We start from the raw sequence: 21,841 nt of genomic DNA on the forward strand, positions 1-21,841 counted from the left end.
ATGTGGTTGGGGATGTCCCTGCTCGGCGCGGGGGGTTGGACCCGACGGCCTCGAAAGGGCCCTTCCCACCCAAACCGTTCGACGGTGCTATGATTCTAGGAAATCTGCTGCAGTTCGATGCGTAGCTTTTACTTTGATTCCATGCAACGATTGCTTGGGGCACCGAGATTTTGCACTGATGTTCCTGCTTCTGGGAGGGGGTTAGTGATTTTATTGGCTTGGTTTCCTAAATAAATTTTGTATATACACACATGAGTATGTATGTATCACCCTCCTCTGGCTGTGTATATATGGGTGTATCCGTCTGCTTTGCTCTCCTCTTCTTAAACATTAAAAATGAAATCAAGTATGTATTCATGCTCTCAAATATTATCTACTAATAGCAATTACGATTATATATTGATTTTCAAATATTGAGTTATTCCTAAATAAGTGCTGGTCTTATGAATCAATTCCAAACAGACTTTCCAACCAAAGCAGAATAATTTTTTCAGCGATTACTGGATGCTTCCAAGCGCCCAGAGGACAGATGCTTGAGCCGGGCAGGAAGGTCCCATAACGGCCAGTGTCACCCGCGTGTCGTGCCGCAGGGACAGCTCTCGCCTCTCCCCCTAGCGCAGGGCCGGTGGTCCAGCCTGGTGTGGAGGAGCCCCCAGGCCCGCCACCCCGGGGCGAGAGGCTCCTGCCAGGGAGGATCCCCTCCTGCCATAGCTGTCCCGGAGCTTGTAGTCACTGAACAAGCATTTCCTGGGGAAGAAAGCTGGGAAAGAGCACTGACACCTCTTGGCTTTGTATATTTTTTAGCTGCACGATTATTGCTTTAGCAGGTAAGAGAACTCATTAAAAACACAAATTCCTTTGCTGTGAGAGGCGGCCGGCGAGAGGAGGGGCGTGCGCCCATAGGTGGCTTCCTCTCCTCGCCGCCCGGCAGCGCTGCGTCCCTGGCTGGGGGCTGGCGCGCTTTGGGAATAGCAGGGTGTCTGCCTCCACGTTTCGCTTTCGGTTCTTAATGAAAACATATTGCTGTAGTCATCCAGTTACTGCAGTGTGAGCAGACGGAAGGCTAATAAGGACATTATTGGGGAAAACATATATGAGCCAGGAAGACACGTTCCTTTCCCAACATATAAACATACCGGGATGATAAAGATGTCTGCCATTCCCCGATAACTACAGGCCGTGCATCAAACGCGGTGGCGTGGACAGTAATACCATTCCCATGACTAATGCCACAGGAATATCTAATAGAATCAGGTCCCAAAATATCTCTTTTTTACCTGCATTTTTTTTTGGCCTCATATTTCTATTCTGTCATTCCAATATCCATTTTTCCTAATATAATTTTAAAACTTCCTGATATGATTATATTATTCATTGTATCCTATTAGTGAAAACAAAATTACTCAAATGAACCTATTAGGACATGACAGAAAACTGCTGACATGATGGAAAGTTTCTGGGGTTCTCCTGTTTGGATTCGTGTAGCCATTCTTCTTTATTACCGCCGACGCTGCCTATCACTCCGTACCCGAGTGGGGATGCTGCGGGGGCTGCGGGGGGCAGGGGCTGGTCTGCAGAAAACCCTCCCCTCAGGAGGAGGAAGCCCCATGGTTCCTCTGTCAAACGTCCTCCAGAAGAGCTGTTCCAAACTTATTCTTCCTCGGGGCGTATCTCAGCTCCCTTGCCAGAGCCAGGCTCCCGGCTGGTTTCCAGCCCGCTCCTCCCGCCCCACCAAAGCCCCAGCTCTCCCAGCTCCCCCGCGTCCCCCGGGGCCGTCACACGGCTCTCGGGGCTCCCCGGACCCCCACCGCCTCCCTGCACCCTCGGTGGCCCGGGGCCGGGAGCCAGGCAGGGGAGGCTTGTCTCCAGCCCCCTGACCCTGCAAGGGCTACGTGCCGCTGCCGACCCGCACGTGTGGATGCGGTTTGTGTCTGCACGTGCACCGCAGCGCAGCTACGGCATTTATTCTTCGCCAAATTATGACCGCCTGAGGGAACGAGAGGAGTTTAGCTAAGCACTACAGGTTTAAGGTCCCGTTTTTCCCCCGGGTTCAAGGATTTAAAGCAAAAGCTGATTCAAATGAGCCTAAGTTGAAGCGTTGTCTTGCAGGAGGAAGGTAAATATTGTGATGCCCCTTGCAGAGGCAGACTGAAGGTGACAAAGAAGGTGAGCCCAGCCACACACACGAACTTCTGGAAAGAGCTGATCGGCCTGAAAAATCACCTGTGCTTGCTGAAAAACAGAGAAAAACGCATAGGCTGTAAATGTTTGTGACCCCTTCATTTCCAGCGATAATGGAGCGAGCCTTTCTCCTCCTTCTTGCCCTCTCTTTTCTTAGTATTTCAAAGACTGAAAGCTGTATTTTATTCCCTAGCTAAAAGGAAATGCACTCTGATTACAATATCACAGAAAGGAGTATTATAGAAAATAGCAGCCATTGTGCTTTCCTTGAAAGTTGCCTTAAAAGATTTAATTTATATTTTTGATGATGAGTGAAATTTTGTACTTTAAAAAAAATTAATCAGCTGTCAGTGCTGGAAATTTTAATTCTCTATTCACTAATGTTTAATAATACCATTATATAATAATACATTAAGAAGCGAAATAAGACAACCCACTTCATTTTGCTTTGGTCTGCCTTGAGGACTGGCACTTGAATCCTACAGATGAAAGGCTAATACTTTTATCCCTTAAACTACTCAGTCAGCCCCTGAAACTAAAGGACTTAAAGGAGAATAATTGGCTCTTTACAGAAGAAGAACAGAACAATGTGCTCTCTGCCTCTCAAGTTCTGTTTTGCATCTGTCTCCATATTCGTTTCTTTGTATAAACAAATTAAATAATGTTACCTAAAGAATTAGATCACAAAAATATTCTCTCTTTACACTTTGTTCAAAATTAATTTCCAGATGGCCATTCTCGTACGCTCCGGCCAAGGAGAAGGAGAAGATCTTGGCCCATGTGAACCTCAACCGAGGGCAGAGGGGGGAACTGTCACTTCATCTTTGAATGTATTAATTGTAAGGACATCGCAAGCTGATGTCCCTAAAAAACAATGTGGGGACAGGGCAGCATTTGCTCTCAAATATTCCAAATTTGCGGTGCTCACAGAGAGGGGAAGCAAGAGAGAACAGAGGCATATTTGTATGGGCAATTTTTATTCATGTCCTGAAATCTATAAAGGATGCTTTTGCCTGGGAGAGAGCACTTGTGCGCTGCGTTTTGTTTCAGCAAGGGCAGTCTCAGGCTCCTGAGCGTTGGCTGTAACTAGTGCACACTCGCCAAACCTTGATCAAGGCTCAATGCCAAGAGGATTTCATCTAGCTGAAGCAAGAATTCAATGTTCACTTGAGCTGAAAACATCCCTGTGCTGTGGCCAGCGCAAGGTTATGAACACTTATGTCCTACTTAAGCCCTATTTTGAGCCCATAAATGTGACTTAAATGTTCTGCAGGCTGAATAGCAATCCTCATGGCAAAGGTGAGTTTCAACCCAGGTCTTTAGGCGTGCTATATCTGGTTTTTTTAGACTCCTTTTTTAAGTCGCTGCATATACTCGTTCTGCATTTGCTCTATTTTCAAGGCTAGCTTTCATCTCCTTGGAGTTGTTCCCATCACTTTTGTGTCCACAGGCGTTGCAGCTCCCTCCTTACTCACCTGACGCACCTAACAAGCACCATTGGCTTTGCCAATGAAGCTTGCAAGTTCCTTTTTTCCGCAGCTATTTGCAAATCCATCATGTAGATCTCGCATGCTCAGATTGTAACTTGGCCATCAGAGCTTGTAAAGTCTTCCAGCCAACAAACACGCACACATGTGCAGTAACCTTGATTTAGGATTTTAATCTTAGGGATGTTTATGTAAGCAAAGACACATTGCACATTGGTTGCCAGTGAACTTTAAACATATGTGAAAGTATAAGGGCATGTGTAACTCCAAGTGTGTGAGTAGGCTGCTGAAACTAATCTCATTATGGAGTTCCCACCCAGGCTCCATGATAGCAGCACCGAGTGGATTATATCCATCTCCACAAGTCATAACTGATTAAGGGGCAGACGGGGAGATACGCTGATGTTCTTGCAGTCCACCTCTGCCTGTAGCAAAGGAGTCAAGAGTGGGAAGTCGTCGCCGCTCAGATGCAGACGGCCAGGGAGGAGAATGGGAGTCTCTCTGCTCAGCACTCACAGCCCAGAGTCTGTCCTCGTGTTAATTAAATGGGGAAATTGCCTCTTTTAATGCGCGGCTGAAAATACGCCGCCTTTCGTTCTTAACAGGGGACTCTGAGTCTCAGGTTCAAACCCCAGGGATAGGGATAGGGACAGGGGTACAACTCCAAATCCTAGGAGAAAGTTGTAAGAATACAGGTGCAGTGATTGCACAGCCCAGCTTTGCACAGATATTGAACAAAGCCCGAGGAGCTCAGTTAGGTAACAGAAGCTACGTGGCTGCATGGCCAGCTAGGGTACGCTTCTTACTGTGCACAAGCTGGGTCAGCTACGGCTGCGTGGCAAAGCCTCACGTGCACCCACAGCTTCACACAGCGACTCAGGGAGAGCCTTAGCCTCCTCCGCGAGAGCTGTCGCGCTTCTCACAGGTCGATTCATTGACTGGGTTGAACGCAGAGTGACCCCACCACTTCAGACCTTCAGGGTGGGAAAACTGCATCTCATTGCGGGTCCCACAAATGTTTCTGTATTTCAGGCAAGTTGGGGCAGGGGAGCCTGAAGGACAGCAAACGTCGCGGAGCCTCCTGTGGGCTGGCGGGCAGGCAGCACCCGGGGCCACTTCCACCCCCCCCGGGCAGAGGAGGGATCTGAAGCTCCCACATTACAGGCTCCTGGGGTATGTCTGTGGCTTTTCAGGATCATGCATGTTCAGGACACATTTGCTCAACTGGACTGCCTAAGGGGCAGAACCTCTGCGTCGGTGATCCCGCTGAGGTGGAGGCACGGCCCGAGACCCACCAAGGCTTTGGTAGCTCTCCAATAGATGAAATTTAATTGTCACAGCATTACCAGGGAAAACGTAGTACTGGGAAGGCTCCAGCGCTCCCAAGTCCAGGCAGCAGCTGAACAGGAGTGTGTGACGCTGAATGGCTGGAGCCGGGCAAGTCCAACTCCGAGACATGCCTAAGCCACGCTTGTGAACCAGCTCGTAGCAGAAATTATTTTGCAAGCCCAGAGCTGGTGCCTCTGAGGCAATCACTGTCGTACACCTTCAGATACATGAGGCAGCAAGCAGACTGGTGGGGCTGCCGGGTTTCCTTCAGAGGTGACCGCTCAAAATCTCCAGGAACTTCATGCTCTGCACCTTATTTTCTACCCAGAGGCAACGGGACATGTAAGCTGGTGTGCCCCTGGCTGAAGTCGATGTGTGAAAATGGTTTACACCAGCAGAAGGGCTGTTTATGGCACCAGCCTTCACTGCTTTTTTCTGCTTTTCCTCCCGCTCACATCAGTTTAGTACTCAACTAATTGTGGGCAATTTTTTTCCCATGACTCTTCTTAAGCTTCAAAATGACCAAGGCCCCAAAGACAAGGAAGCACAGTTCTCTTTTGACACCAAGAGGTCTTGGGGTTTTTGTGTGTCTGGTTTTGTTTCTTAGCTGGATGTGAAACGGAGCTGCTCATTCTGGCAAAAACTTTCCAAACAGGATGCTTGGATAATCCGAAAAGGATGCTTCCCCCCCCCACTCCCCCTCACGAACAAGGAGAAACAGAAAACAGGCTGTGTACAAGTGAGGAATCCTAATGGCTCCCAAATATCTTGACACCTACAGCCCTTCACCACGTCCGAGGGGCTGCACCTGATGCGCCTCTTCCAGGTGAGCTGCAGCGCCCGCAGAGCCGGGATGCTCTTCGGCACAGTTTCATAACATCTGCTGCAGATTTAGCTAAGTAAAACCTGTTTGTACAATAAAATATTGAGCCTACGTTCACTTGTTATTCACAGGGAATCCATAAATATTCATAGTAATTCTCTGCCACTCCTTTTGGGATTTCTTTATTTTTAGTTTCTCCCATTTTCTTCAAGCACCCAGGGCTGCTGCGTTCCCTCTCCCTCCCTTTGGGATTTTTACACTGCTCAGCTGCTTTTACCAGCCGCTGCGGGTACCATGAGGAGCCCCCTCTCCGCGCTCAGCCGAGGAGACGTGGTGCCGAGGCTGGAGCCAGCGCTGTGCGAGGCGCTGAGCTGCTGCGCTGCCCGCGCAGAGGGGTGTCATCCCCTCCAGCAGCCCCGCAAAGGGGGTACCAGGGCTCGCCTGCAGAGACCTCGGCCACGGGGGCCCCCTTTCCTGGGCAGAACCGAGCGTCGAATGGGCACGCGTTGCCGAAACGCCGCGGTGGGGCTGTCTGGGGAGGGTAAATCAGGCACTGACTGCAGAGACCAAGTCTTCACAAAGTGCTTGGCGCCCAGTGCTGGCCCCGGGATCCCCACCATCCACCCATGAGCTCGTCACACGATCAGCCTGTCCAAACCGTGGCTGAGATGCCTCTGGCCTTCCTGCCTCTATGCCGCTGGTAAGTGCCTGCCGGGTCTCCCGATGGCATGCTAAAATTGGTGCAAACATGTGCAAATATAAGCAAAGTAGCAATGAAATAATCAGGTAAGGCAAAGTGACACACCCTTAGGGAAAAAATTAGGGACTGTGACAGCCTCACTGAGTACAGGCAGAGTCAGGGTGCACTGATGTCACCTCCAGGGACATCCCAAACCCCCGGGAGGCGGGGGAGCCTGTCCGAGGGACAGCGGTGCCGTCTGTACCCACCACCTGCCCCACGTGATGGCGACGATGGTGATGGTTTCCCAGGGCAGCAGTGCTCCAGGCTGGCACCTGGGACGTGGCGTGGCATCCTCAGCCGCAGCAGGACCAGGACCCTTCTGCTCTTTCACCAACATCGTTATCTGCATGACGGGCTGTGCCCTTCGCTGCAGCCAGGCAGATCCCGTCTGACGTACACCTGAGCTCCTCACGCTCCTAACAGGGACGTGCAGGTGGTTCCTGCTGGAGAAATGGAAGTTACCGGGGCATGGCGCTTTTCTGAAAGTCAGGCATCTTTAAATTCAGCCTGTAACGAATGCAGGGAAAAATCTGATATTAAAAGGGAGTAGAAATTCAGCTCGGAAACCCAGATTTCTAGAGGTCTAAATCTGAATTCCCTCTGCTCAAATGCTTCTATAATATTACTTGATTTCTCCAAAGCAATCTGACGGCATGTGAAAGTCATTCTTATTTTTACCCTTCTTACCCATATGAAAAAGGAAACACAGTCCATTTGCTGTAAGCCCCATAGCATCTGCTGATTTGTCAGTTTTATTTAGTTGAAATGCATTCACTTTTGCTGCATAGGGGACCTTTTAGACAAGCTAGCTGGAGAAAATTAGTTCTACTTTACCAACATTAACTACCCTGATTGTACATTAATTAAGATATGCTTTGTGACATATGATATGTCCTCGTATAAATATTTTGGGAGTTGGGCAGCTTTGACAATTTAAAATCAGCATGGAAGGGGTAAAGATACTGTTTGGTGGGAAAAAAAATTACTACACCTTGAGAATGTAGGTGCTGTGGGTATTTTGTGTATCAGTGGATGTTTAATGTTGTCCCTCTGCTTTGAGTTTTGGCTCCGTGATGAAAAATCCAGTCCAGTTACGCTTACTGCGTGCAGTAACCCTACAGCTGCTGAGAGCGTTGAAACCCACCCTGCTTTTCCAAATCTTTCCCAGACAGCCAGAGCTGCTACTAATTTGCCAATTCTCTAATCTGGGAATATTTCTTGTGAAAGTGTCTTGGTGAAAGGCTTAAATCGGGGCACGGCTGTTGTTCCGGAGCATGGACCAGCCGGACGATGGGAGCCGGTATCTCCCAACCACGCAGCGTGAGAGGGCACATGAGAAGGTGCATGCTTGGAAAAACCTGGTCCGTATCACGCTGGGGCACAGGGATAGTAAATTTATTTCTAGAAGTTGTACCATCCTTCCAAACTCTCCTCTTCCTTAGCTGCACAGCCCTGCCTCACTCTAGCTGCAAGCTGAGAGCCATATTTTCGGGATGCTCAACAATCGCTTGTTCATCAAAATAGCCATAATCTTGGACGTGATTTTTTCCCCCTCCTTATGGCTTCTGGAAAATATAGCTGTACTTGAGGCTTGAAAGTTTATAACAGTTAGCACTGTTCAGTTCCCAGCTGATCAGCTGCTGGGCCTCCTGGGTGGAGATGGGAACATGAGCTTGGCTCCTAGAGGCTTGCCTGAGCAGGGCTTGGATAGTCTTCCTCTTAAACACACTAAAAATGTGGCAAGAGGAGCGTGGGCTGCTCGTGTACGGTGACACCGGCAGCATGTTGCCTGAGGTCCCTCCAGCCCCTTCGCGTTGGCAGAAATACCCACGTCAGCATCTTGCACCGCTTGAAGGAGCGGTTGGGGAGACAGAGGGAGATTCAGCAGCCAGCAGTGGGGTGAGTCAAAGCCTTGGCTGTGAGAGCCCAGCCCGGGTGAGCAGCACGCCGCCAGCTTGTTGCTTTTACACGGGCGGAACCTGCCCCTACAGCTGGGGGCCTCGATCAAAACATGCTTGTAACGAAATGTGGGCACGCATGGCGCGTTGGAGAGGGAGCTATTCTGTGCAGCTACAGTGCTATGCAGAGAACTTTTATAGTGATTAAAGGGGCATTAAAATTTTTATAATCCTCCTTCCTATTGTCTGAAATGAGACAAGAGCATCTATCTAGTCGTACGCCAAAACATAGAGGTGTAACCACACTGGCTTCTGCCAAGATATCCCTACGTGAGAAACTGGATGGTTCTAACTGTTTGGAGCCTCACACAACATTTGAGCCGCTGTTTTTCTAATATTAAGGAATTAAAGGATGATTTTCCCATCGCAAATATTTACCCTGACCATCCTTTTCAAAGCTTCTTTTCGCAATGAGGGAGAACACTGTGCAAATGGCTTAGAAAATGTCAGCCTCCGTGGGCAATTTAGGGGACTTGGCAGCTCCTGTCTCAAGATCAGCTCCGACACATCCTTCTCCCATCATTTCAGCCCTTTTCCTCAACATCGTCTGACTGTGAACAAAGGGCTTCAAGGGTCTGGTGAGCCATGAGTTATTTGCAAGCAATATAAAAGTAGTGATAAACCTTTAAAAACAGCTGTAGAGCATTTACCACATAAAACAAATAGATATAAAGCATGTAGGGACTTTTTTTTTCTTTGTATGCATGCTTTTTAAAGCAGAAAAAGCCTGCCTAGGTAGCTGGCCTTTAAGCCTTCAATTAATTGAACAAAGATTTTAAAATTGTTCAATTGGTTTCATTAGGAAGTGTATAATAGAATAATAAAGTAAAACAAATGATATAAAGCAGACCCACTAATTAGCTCTACATGATTGATACAGCTTTGGACTAGGCATTTGATCTCAAACAAAATGCAGTTCCTTGTTAAGAGGATTTTTAATTGATGTGCAGAGAGGTATTAGATGATGTTGGAAAATAATTACTCAAAAGCTATTCGTGCATTTGGCTGAACATAACAAATGAAGTTTGGGCTCTGGATTTGGCGGAGTGGACACATGCTAATTAATAATGAGAGGAACAAGAATCTTCCAGTAGTTTTTAACCCAGTGTTTACTAGGAGATTGCTTCGCAATTATGCACCATAATGAGGTTGTCATCTAAACAAAATCAACATTACTCAGATGTCATTTGAGATTGCTAAATGCTGCAGCCCATATATATATGTTCAATTCTTTTTACAGATGGTAATACGTTATTAATCACCAAGAGCTGTTGCTAGCTATGCAGCTGCCACGGGCGTTCTGGTACGAGGGGACACCGGCACGCCTCAGTTCAGACTGTAACGCCTAACGTCGCCGGAGCGGCGGAAATTCCAAAGTTTATTCTAAAAATCCTAAGCCTGGATGTCTGCTCACCAGCAAAGCAAGAGGGCTTTACTTCTTCCTCCTCTTCAAACAGCTGACAAGTGGCAGTCTGGGCCGCCCGTCACGTGAAAGCATCGCTGGGTGCTGCTTGCCCAGCCACCTCCGCTCCGCTCGTCGGCGTGCCCTCATCGACAGCCCTCCGCTGCCCCAGGGGCCCTTTCCAACAGCCTCCGCAGGCGCCAGAGAAGAGGCCCAGCCCGCGCTGAGTTTATCCTAGCTGTCTGCACGCAGTCCCTGCAGGTTGGATTTGAAGCCTCTTGGCAAGGCTAGCGGGAGGTAGAAGCGCTGCGCGCCATGCGGTGCCTCTCCCCTGAGCAGGCTGCGGTCTCCAGGGCTACCAATCTGGCACTGCCACCAGCGCTGAAATCACAGCCGTTTAAAAAGAAAATAATAAACCTCGTAAGAGCCAGTTGCTTAGGATTCAAGTAGTCTATTTTTCCTTCCTGTGCCACTCTGCTCTAATATCTCGCTGCCTGTGCAGACTAAGGATACAGCGATGCAGCCTGAAGGTAGGTTTCTCCTCCCGCAGAGCATCAAGGGCTAGCGATTGACTGTTCCTGCGTTGAGTGGCTCTTGCCATGTGTTGGTGGGAAGGCTGGTGTGAGCAGGTGGGTCTTTCACCTCGTGCCGATGTTGATGAGCATCTGATTCAGATTCCTGCAGGTGATTAGGCTGTTCCGACTGTCACCCGGTTCTCCTAAGGCAAGGGCTGTGGGGCTCCATGGCTCAGGGGTGGCATGAGGTTCAGGGCTTGGTATTTAACCGTTGTCTTGCCATGTGAGTTTCTTTCATCTTCTGGCTGTTTAAACAAAGGGATTAGATTGAAATTACGATGTCTTCCTTTACCTTTCTGCTGTGCCTAGCACAATGAGATGTTGATCTTGTCTGGGGCTTTTGCAGGGCACCAGACTGGCTACGACATCTTATTCCATGGAATATTTGCCAGTAAAGATAATATAACCAAGTGGGCAGGATCTGCTTGTCTTTTCATATCTTTCGTTCATTGGTTATCCAAAATCTTTGCCTTCTTTCCCTTTGGAAAGACAACGGTATTGGTGTCTGCGCTTGTGGGGCACCCCAAGGCCTCTGGAAGAACAGCTCGAGGTGAGACGTTCTTGCTTGGGAGGTGGCATGCCCGCTCCGCTGGGCTGGGCTGCGGCTGGAATCAGTTTTAAAAAATTCACAATATTTTGAAAATGTACCTCTGGATGATGGGATACCTATTCTTTATCTCTTCCTTGGGAAAAAAAACCCCTGGATTTTAGAAGTTGGGGGTTTTTATTTATTTGTAGAAAACCCCCTAAAATACATTGCATGCTTTCAGGTAGAGTGATTTTTGTTAAAGTCTGTAGCCTCTTTCCAAATAGCTTTTTCTGTTGATTTTTTCCCCCCCAGCAGCTTTATCAAGTACATTTTCAAGTTGTGTTTTCATCTTACAGTACTTCCAAAAAGAACCAATTACTTATTTTTTTAAAATACCTTTTATGCCTTTATTCTTTGGAGACTGATTCACTTCAGGTACAGGCTTTCTCCTTACACAAAAGGTAGTCGGCAGTAAATGGCACAATGGGCTGGTGACAGTTATTATCAGGTAGACCTTGGCCCGGTACAGTTAGGAAATGAGGAGAAGGAGGTTTGCGTGTTCAGTGGGTATCACCGAGGGGCCCTGTGCATTCACCAGCCTGTGGGAATTCTCTTCACTGATGAAAATGACTTCAGAATGACATAATAGGTGTCCACTACTTTGCATTGGCACATACATTTCAGGGACATCATCTTGCCAACAACAACGCAGTCATTCTCAAGTGTTGTCGATCCCTTCAGAGGACTCCCCCGAGATGCTGGGGTGACGCCTACCTGTAAAAAGGCACAATGAACAGACATTTGGAGGTTCGGTTGCGTAGATACTGTCTTCATTTTTTAAAATCCACTTGGTTTGGGCCTTCTTTGTCTAAATATTGCTGCCTAACATTGTCCTGTGTCTCGGAAACATGCTCCACCCTCCCAGAGATGAAATGGGACACTTGGAGAAACTGAAAAATAAATCAGCAGTATCTGCTTTGAACTTCCATCAGTAGGAGTGCGTGGAAATATTTTCTTTCTCAGTTCTTCATTAGGAATGTCAACAACATTAAAAAAAGGGAAAAGATGACTGTTCCGACTAAGATGCTTTCATTTTTTATTACTGTTTATGTAACTTGGTAGCCTATTGCCATGTCCAAGGAGGAAAACTCCTCAAAGGTCTCCTAAGATAATGCCAGCACTGTGTGAAGCGCACTGGACCTGACCTGGTGAGGCTAAGAAGCACCATGAGACGGTGAAGATCAGCGTACGTGGGCCTTACGAACAGCAGATGTTGTGCCAAACGCTTGCCGAGTTTGCAGCGATGTTAAATCAGTCGTAGCTTTGCTAAATGCCATGAAGTAGCTGTGCACTTACGCCAAGACCGAGGCGCGGTTCTTGGTGCAAAGGGCAGGCACCAAACGCCAGCCCGTTTCTGCAAGGAGTTGGTGTTTCTTTTTCCCTTATGCCGTGCAGCGTCGCTTGGTGGTCACGAGGGCGGTCCCCTGGGAAGGACTTCCCTTCCGCGGCTGCAGCGGCCGCGGTTGCAGCAGCAGTAGCAGAAATATGTACTTTTATCCCTGGAAACTCTGAGAGCTGAATCCTCTGGCTCCTGCTGGTCCTTATAAAACAAAGCAGGTCTTAACACTTTGCCACTACTCTTTACCTTTCTAGGTAAAAGTCGATTTATCGTTTAATAACTTAGCTTTTGATTTAGAAGTATTGAATGAGGAATGAACACAACCAGACTTATTTCCAAAAATCACTTCAGGTTTGGATGCTCCATTTCTAGTTGTACAGTATAAAACACCTTGGGCAGGCTGGTCTTTCAGTCTTTGTAAATGGGCTTTAAAAATCTTTTATTCTGGCACCTGAGTTTAGCCACCTGGGTGCGGGGTCGCCCCAGCTCCTGGGCCAGTTTTGGAAAAGGTGCATGTTGGGCATCATTTAGGCATAAAATTAAAGAGGATTTTTCCTGGGACCAGGTTTGATTTTCAGAGTACATTCAATTAGCGACCGCCAGGCAGCACGCTAAGCGAAATTTCTCCCTTGCTATTTTTTAATTGCTTTCCAGTTTCTATATTTTCCCCACACACAAACACGTGCGTGTGTGCATTTATGTGTGTGCGCCTAAAAAACCCGTCCCTGTCAGAAGAATCCCAACCCCCTAAACCCAACGGTGCAACGGTCTGGCTGGCTGCGCCGGGAAACATAAGCTGCGTTATAACCAGGAGCCTGTTGTTCACAGGACTGATTATTTAAGACAACTGTTGTTCCTGCGTGCAATCCTGTATGCGCTGTGCAAATTACATTACTAATTTACTAGCTGGCCAAATGTCACTCTTTTGTAATGCGCCGCATTCCCTGTAGCTCCAGACGAGCCGCTCCGCAGCATCCCTCTCTGGGAGAGAACTTCTCGGCTGATTTCGAGAGCGATGCCAAAAGTCTCACTTTTCTACTTCAAACAAATTACTCTGACACTTCACAGCCATGGCTTTATATTTTTACTTAAATGTGTGTTTTGTGGGTGAGAGTGCGGCGTGGTTTGAACAGTTGTCAGAAGTTTTATTTTTGGAAAAAGACAGATAGTATTTTGTGAGATAATTAAGAGTTTGTGAAGTTTCCTCGAGAAACGAAAAAGGCCCAAACCATCATCTTCTGCCAATACATGCTTTTTACACTCAATTCCTCATTTGCCACCTCCTCCTCCACTAGTTTATAAATCTGTTAATTAATGGTGTTTATTCTCCTCTCAGCCTTGCCTGAGAAATGGTTTTGTGATTATATTATTAGGAAGTCATGATAACGTGTGTGGGAAAAGGTATTTTTTTTTTTTGTATGTGGGCTTACCGGTCACTATGGAAACAAGCAAATATTTGCAGACCTCGACTACTGATTAATACCTACTGGTTATTTTGGCTTTTTAAAGTTACTGTCTGGATGTGAAGTATTTCTTGCAAGCGGTTCTCTGTGACAACTTATTTACGTGTGTAATAGCCTCATCAGAAACGACTCCGGTAATTTAAAGCCCCATCACAATGGAGCAGTTTCTGAAACAGCCATTTTATCAGCGTGTGATTGAAACACAAGCACCAGGCGTTAGTTTTAAACCCTTTGGTTCTCATTTCAGTGAAAAGAGTTTTATTACAAAAATATTTCTCCCTGAAGGGAGGGACGCCGATACACGCACTGACTAATAGCGTGCTATTGAAGTAGTATTGACGAGGCTGCGGCTGCCGGGAGAACTGACTGAGCGGGGAAACTCAGGCAGAGCGCTCCGGGAGGGCTTTGCCAGCAACGCGAGCCGCCCTCCGCATCCCCGTCTCTACGACGCGTAGCACGACGGGCGCCCTGAACCAGACCGGGGTTCGGAGGCAGCCAGAACTAACGTCGAGGATACGCCTAAGCGTACAGAACGCTTTGATATCACGCGACGAAGGGGGGTGACAGGAGAGAGGAGGGACAGGTTTGTCCCGCTGTGTGAAACTCTTTACACAAGTGTTGCAGGACTTCCTAGAAGAAGAAACGTTCTTCTGCGTGAGCTGTCGGACTTCTCTGTTGGAAGAAAATCTTCATGTGCTGGGTTTGCAGGTCATAAAGCCATCACAGAAAGCTCTCAGAGAGCTAGAAGGTGTAAAAAAAAAAAATAGAACTTTGGTTAGAACATTCTTTACTCTCCACACATTTTGGTCTTTCTGAAGAACGGTAAATTCTCACCCCTGCAGCCTTCCAAAAGAAAAAGAAAATAAAGAAATAGGTTTGGGTTTGGATTAGAATAATTTTGATTCCCAGGGTGCTTTTTAAAATGGGACTTGAGCTCTTTAATCATATAGGTATTAAAAACACTGTGGTAGGTGGACAAAATGTAGTACCAAGCGTTCCTCTTACTGAACTATTGACTTGGCCAATTGAGATTTACTGATCTACTTTATATTCTTGCTGTCATAGCTCCACACTGAGTCAGGTCTGCATGAAATCTTTTTCTTTGGTTCTGTATAAATTTATGGTTGGTCAAAAGAGCCAAGCAGGCAGCACCAGAAACTCAGCCCTGCTGCATTTACGTGAAGAGAGGACGTAGCACTGCAGAGACCACCATCACAGGCAAGGCAGCCACCTCAGCTGCAAGCCAGCCCGACTCCTTGGAGAGGCCCATTGGCTCAAGGGTACCGGCCTCTCTCCCTTTGATCCCCATACCAAAACATCCACGCGCGCTGAGCCACCGGACAGAGACCACAGTCCTCCCAGACCCAAAGGGATGAGGCTGTCCTGGCATGGATGATGGTCATCAGCAGCTGGGAGGAAGAGCAGAAGTTCCATGCATTATCTGATAGCAAGAGGCTGGCGTGCAACCACTCCCACCGATGCCCACCGATGCCCATCGATGCCCACCAACGTCCTCTGTGGGTTCTTCCTGGCACACATCCCCCACATCTGGAAATCAGGATTAATCAGCAGCTTCTGTGCCTGAACAACCTCATTACAACTTTGATATGAAAGCTGCCTTCACGTTTCCTGCAGCCTGGCGCTGGCTCAAGAGCCAGAGGTTGGCCACCCATGACCTGTTTCTTCAAGGCAGTTGGGACTGGGAGATACACGGGCTGCGGCAGAGGGCAGCGAGGCAGAAGGAAACGGGAAAGGTAGTACGTGAAGCCGTGGTGATCTGCAGGGCCTTGGGGCATCTCTCTGAACATCTGCAGTCACCTCGGGCAAAATCCTGTCCTTACTGAAGTAAATGGAAAATTCGCCGCTGACCTCGAAACGGCCACGATTTCGTCCGGGTGCTGCCGGGCTGCGTGGCGCGGTGGCGCGGGGTGTGCGCGCTGCCGCAAGACGGGGCTCCGTCCCACCACGGGTGCCTTGCCGGGGCCTCTCCACCCGGGGGAGCTTGCAGAGGTCAGCAGGGCGCGGGGATGTGAGCACGAACGAAAACGGGGCAGAAAGGCTGGAGAGAAGAAGGGCCAGAGGTCTGCGGTTTTCCCTGCTCTGCTGTTTGACGGTGAAATTTTTCTCCAGGGAAAACTTTATTTTTAATCCAGTTGGGTTTCACAAGTGAATGCTTTAATGGTTGTGCCCAAGGTCCTTAGTCAGTCTTAATCTGTGTTACAAAATCAGCAAACGTGGCAGTTTACCAGAGGCCTGTCTGAGGGAGACTCGCCGCTGAAATTACAGAGAGGCAGTGCATCGGCGCTGAGCTGGCACGGGGCACGTGTGCTGGTAGCCCCCAAAAAGCCTGCCACTGGGGTAGCAATCCAGCGACTCAGGCCGAGTTCAGCAAGGTCGAATGTATGGAGCACATACGTGCCAGGGCACGGCTTTGGTTCCTTTTTAGTCCTGGCTCCTCTCTCTTCGCAGGGTTTGTGAACAGCTTATATAGTGACCGAGGCGGTCCCCGAGAAAGCCTAGGGCTCATCTCACTGGATGAATATTCTCATTTTGCTGGGACTGTAGCGATGCTTTGCCTCTTCATCTCTTTTTGTGGGTCTTTAGCTGTTTTCTGAGTAATAAATTTGGTCTTCAAACAGCCCTGTGAAGAAGTAGACACCCTCCCCTCTGTACAGAGGGGAAAAGCACAACAAAGGAAGGCTAAACCCTAAGTTGTATCATTAGTAGATAGGATGGTGGATATTTCTGCAGCCGAACTGCAGGTTCAGAAACCAAAGTACATGCTTAAACGTATAAATCTAAATTATATTTGTAACTACAGAAACTTTAATCCTACAGATATTTATTATGTAAATAATACTGTAACAAGATAGCTGATGATTTATCCCTTCATACTGACAAATTACCCCTAAGTGACTTGCCTGAAGACACTCATGAAGTCCATCTGCCAGGAAGAGCACAGCCTGGGTCTCCTGAGTGCCAGTCCCATGGCTTGACTGTAAGAATATCTTCCTCCAGTCAATAGCTTCATCAATCATCATTGAAGTCAGCTGGATGGTGGCTTTCTAAGGCCATCACTGATGGTTTATTCCTGTCCTCTCTTCACAAGCTGGCGGCCTATGACTTGCCGGCCGTTCGTAGAGGCGCGCTCGTTGCCCACCGGTACCTGCCCCAACGCCCAGGGTACCAGCAGCCTGACGCTCGCGCTGCTGCTCCCAGGCGGGCGGTGGCGGGAGCCCTCCTGCAGTGCCCTGCGCGGGGGTGCGCCGTACCCGTCTCTCCCGGATGACGGCAGTCAGTAGAGCTCCTGCCACGGAGCAGCGATGGCCACCTGTCCTCTACCCGGCCCTGCCGAGGGGTGGGCTGACGCTCACCCAGCTGCTCTGGTTTCTGGCGATAAGGGAGGAAGGCGGAGGCTGATGTTGGCCCGGGTTTGGGCTCCGTCATCCCTCAGGGCTGCCCCTGCTGAAGGGGTCACGGCTCCAGCGGCGTGCAGGCCCCCCAGCACGCGCGTGCACGTGGGTGCTGCGGTAAAGGGGGGCGTGCCACAAGCTCCTCAAATGGATTTTGGGAATATCGATGCCAGTCCTCTATTTCTATCCTCAGTCCCACCGCTTTATCCCTTTCCCTCTGCTGTATGTGCTGTCAGTCTGGCATTCTGCTTGTCAAATACGTGCTTCTCATGTATCATCTGCTACACCAGCTCTTACAATTCATCTTTATTCTCCAGTTTTCTGTCTCCTTTCCTGTCCTTTCAACTCAGGATTGCTTTTTATGTGGCAATTTTATTTATTTCCACACTTGGGTCTTCTTTTATTTATTAGTCCTCTGTTAAAAATCACTCGTGTTAATTTTTCCCACACTAGTGCTTTTAAAATATGACATCTCTGTGCATGCCCTTGTAAAAAAGTAATACAAAGCTGAAGTCAAAGCATCAGTGGTATGATTTTCTCAGCATTGATCTCATTCTGCTCTTTCTGAAATCAATAAGAATGCGTTAGGCTAATGCTGAGCAATTCCTGGGGAAAAAAAAGTGCCTCTGACTGTTGCAGTGATACCACATGGTGTGCCTAGTGCCTTACGAGCAGTCCCAGCTCCTGAAGAAAACTGATGACAAAAGCATAAGAGGTTTTAATAGTAGCAGGGTAGAGCTTCAACATATGACCTCAGGAGACCTTGGAGAAAGAAGGAAAATGCAAATAACACAGTATAGTCCTGCCTGGAATCCTGCAAGCGTGTGGATAAGGTACTCAGATTTTTGACACCACCAAAACCCCAGCCCAAGCACGCGCTGTCCTGGGTGTGCGAGTTCCTCCCCATTCTTTGGGGTGCAGGAACAACTGGAAAGAGCCAGCCAGGGATTTTTTTCCCGATGGAAACTGGTCCGCTTCCCTTTCACCTCCTCCAGCAGACCTACAGCATCCCAAAGAGGAGACAAATTCATTACTGAGGAGGTACCTAACGCACAGCTTTCCTTTTTGCAGACTCCTCGTGGAAAATAGGTTCGTAGCAGGGAGGAACCTGGACGCTTACCCGGGGGACGCTCAGTGGCTGTGGCAGCCGGCGTCCTGGAAAACCCACCTCTTCCCGAAAGCCACGCCGGGCTCTCGGCAAGGGCAGGACAAGCCTTGAAGAACAAGGAAGCCTTGCCCTGGATTAATCCACTGTTAAGTCTTCACGATTATTATTTCGAGTGCCAAACACAGCCCTGAAGGAGGATCAGTTATACCTTCTGCTTCCCCGCTTGCCTGTGCCGCGCGTATCTCTGTACACGCATCACAACATCGATAATAGCATCAGCTTGGTATTTTACTTAGCAATGGTCTGGTTCCCTTAATGAAACAGTCTCCAGCTTCTTCATTTCCTCTTCTTAGTAACCAGATTATTGACTTGTAATTTGTCACAATGATATAGCTTGGTTACTAAATGGGAAATGTTTAAATCAAGCAGCAATTAATGCATTGTAAAGCACTTCAGGTAATTGTGTAATAAGCAGCACATTACCTAGAGTAGTAACACATTTTACAGCTAAACCAGCAGGAAAAATAATGTTTTTTGCCAGGTTATTTTAGGGTGTGAAACATGCTGTTGTGGAAAGGCAGTGTGAATCCATATTATGCAGAAATCAATGGATACCCATCTTTTCAGACTACAGTAGGAGCTGTGTGACAAGGGCACAGCATTTTTCCTAATCAAGCAGGTTATGTGAAAGCTAAGAGTCAAGCTGAGCTTGCTATATCCAGCTGTACTTTGTTTGCTACTTAATGGAGCAGGTCATAGTTATAACACCCCAAAGAAATCAGCTCGTCTCAGCCTGAGGAGCACAGAGAAAGTGTTGGAACTCCAGCAGCTCTGCATTAAATCACTCCTATAGGTCATCTGCAGAGAGAGGACTCGGGGAAATAATAAACCAGTGTCGTTCTGCTGCTGGTGCTTAAGGCTCGTCCCCAGGGGAGGCCGTCTCTGGGTTTAGGTTGGGAAAAGCAATACGGTTAAGGAAACAGTTATTTATGTATTATACAGTCCTTGGCAAACCATCAGACGCCGGGCTCGCAGCTCCCCCTCCTCTGGACAGAAGGAAGAGGAGTTTGGTGTGGATAAAGGATGATGTACGGCTTCTGCTGTTAGAGGGCCCGGGGGCCCTTAGCCGTGGTGGGCTCGGCAGTGCCGTGCGCGCCGGCGGCGATGGGTTTACCATTTCGGGGCGGCGTCAGGCTGTACTAATCCCGGTCTTCCAGGAGCTGGTCGTGACAGGGAGCGAAGCATCAGGAGCGAGGTCCCCAGAGCTTCCCCGCCATGTGGGCAGCTCCACACCCCACCCGGGTTCTTGCTGGCTTCCAAGTGTGCCTTGAGACGGGAGATGGACCCAGTTTCCCATGGTGGCAAAGCTGGTGGGGGGACACGCAATCCTTAACTCCTTCCCTGCATTAAAGACGCTGTGGGTAGGCGAAGCGCGAGCTGATCGTTTGGTTTGCAAGGAAAATCTTTCCTTTTTAAAAAAATTGAGTTCCAGAGAAATACTCCTGCAATGTATCATATTTGGCCTTCCTGAAGAATCATTCCAGTCCTGGGACTTTAAGAGGAAAGAATAACACGTACATCGTGTTCGCTCCCTTTCGCGGTGCTCCCGGGGAGCTGCTGACCAAAGAAAGTGCTAACCCTCGTGTTTTCACCTTTAACTTTGAAACATGCTGATCACATTTTCTCCTTCAGCCTTTTTCTCTCAGCTGCTCGTGTATACAGTTTATTCAATTCATGGCAGTGCACAAAAAAAATCAATAAAAAGCATTTATTATAAAGTACCAGAGATTAAAATAACTGACTTGGCTGTGCTGTTAAAACATGGGTTGCTCAAAGCAAGGATGCACACTTCACACAAAATATGATTTATGCTCTGCAGAGGGGAAAAAAATCCAGTAAGCAGAAAAGGAAGTTTTATTGTCTTGCCAGTGAATCACTGTCCTGCTTTTAAAAAAAGGTAACAGACATGAAAATATTTAATAAAACCAATTTGGTGTTTTATTATAAAAATCGCTATTGTAAATAATGACCATTTTTCCCTGCTAAGCAATAGTACCTTCAAAACTTTATTCAGGTCAGCAAAATAGATGCCTCAGTTTCCAAGACCTTACATAAAGTTGATTTCATGCTGTTCATCACTTTTACATATTCGCACATTTCCAAGCGCATCAAACGCTTTTCTTTGCAAGCTGGAGTGACACCGGGGCCACGGGCGCAGCACGGGGGGGCCCATGCCACAAGTACCATCTGGAACCAGGAGTAATTCATCCGTGTCTCGTTTACCCAGGCGGGACCCCCGCTCCGCGGGAGCCCACCTGCCCACAAGCCCCACCGAGGCGAGCTCCTCGCCTTCCCGCGAGCGCGCTCGGGCGCACCCTCGCCTTCACGTGCACGGGATCTGAGTCCCGCAGGTAAATCGCTTCTTTTGGTTGAAGAAGACTAAGGGAAACGCCGACTGGTGTTGAATCCCAGCGATTCCTCGGGATGTGGCAGAGGACAGGCAGGCTGCGCGCCGCTGGTTTCACGTACAGACCGCATCCGCTCCCGCTTTATGAAGCCCAGCCCTGCTTCCCGGCGCAGGCAGGCAGAGTTTCACGCCCTCATCCGTATTTAGTCACGTGCGGCCACGGTAAAAAGGCCTGGTCTTCAAAGCCTTGCCCACCGCCCGCAGAAGCCGGTAGGAGCCCGGGGGGTCCCGGGTGGATCTCCGGGCGCTGCCTCCCCATGGGTGCAGCCCCACGGCCGCCCTTGCGGCAGCAACGACTAACGCCGGGCTAAGGAGCCGGTGAGGAGGGAGTCCTGACGTCCTGCGTCTCCTGTTGGTGGCAGATTAGCAGATACCCAAGCTGCGAGGCTGCGCAGCCCATAGCACAGATGTCTTCCGTGCGCGCTGCGGTATGACGATGCGGAGTCGTGAAAAGCTGAAGTCCTGGCGGAAGCAGCAAGACGTCTCAGTTGCATTATTAGCTGCTTGATGGAGAATTTCACAGGCATGTTTGAAGTTTACTCAGCTTAGTAAAAAGAAGAGGAGGAAAAGCTACCGTAGTTTGTTGCAACAGGCAAACTGAAATTCATTTAATTTGTTACTTGCTGTTTTGTCCTATAAACTCAAATACTTATTAACACTGTAAATATGCCTTTTTACTGGCTCGCTGACAGCTCACATGCTTTCTGTGCTGTCTCCTTAAACATTTATGAGCATTCATGAATATGCAAATCCACAATCTAATGTCTGCAAAATGGTTGCAAGTACAAATGCTGTGTTAATATTTCATACAATGATGGGAGCGCATCAACAATCATAAATTTTGAACAAATATGTTGCTTCATTAATAACTAATGAGGCAGTGCATGGAGCTCTAGATTTGGCATTTAATAGTAAAAGTGGTGTTTAAAAAGAGCTTATCAGGCAGTACTCTCATTTGAAAGAGG

Source organism: Phalacrocorax carbo, chromosome Z (assembly GCF_963921805.1).
Source record: "Phalacrocorax carbo chromosome Z, bPhaCar2.1, whole genome shotgun sequence".
Taxonomy (NCBI): Eukaryota; Metazoa; Chordata; class Aves; order Suliformes; family Phalacrocoracidae; genus Phalacrocorax; species Phalacrocorax carbo.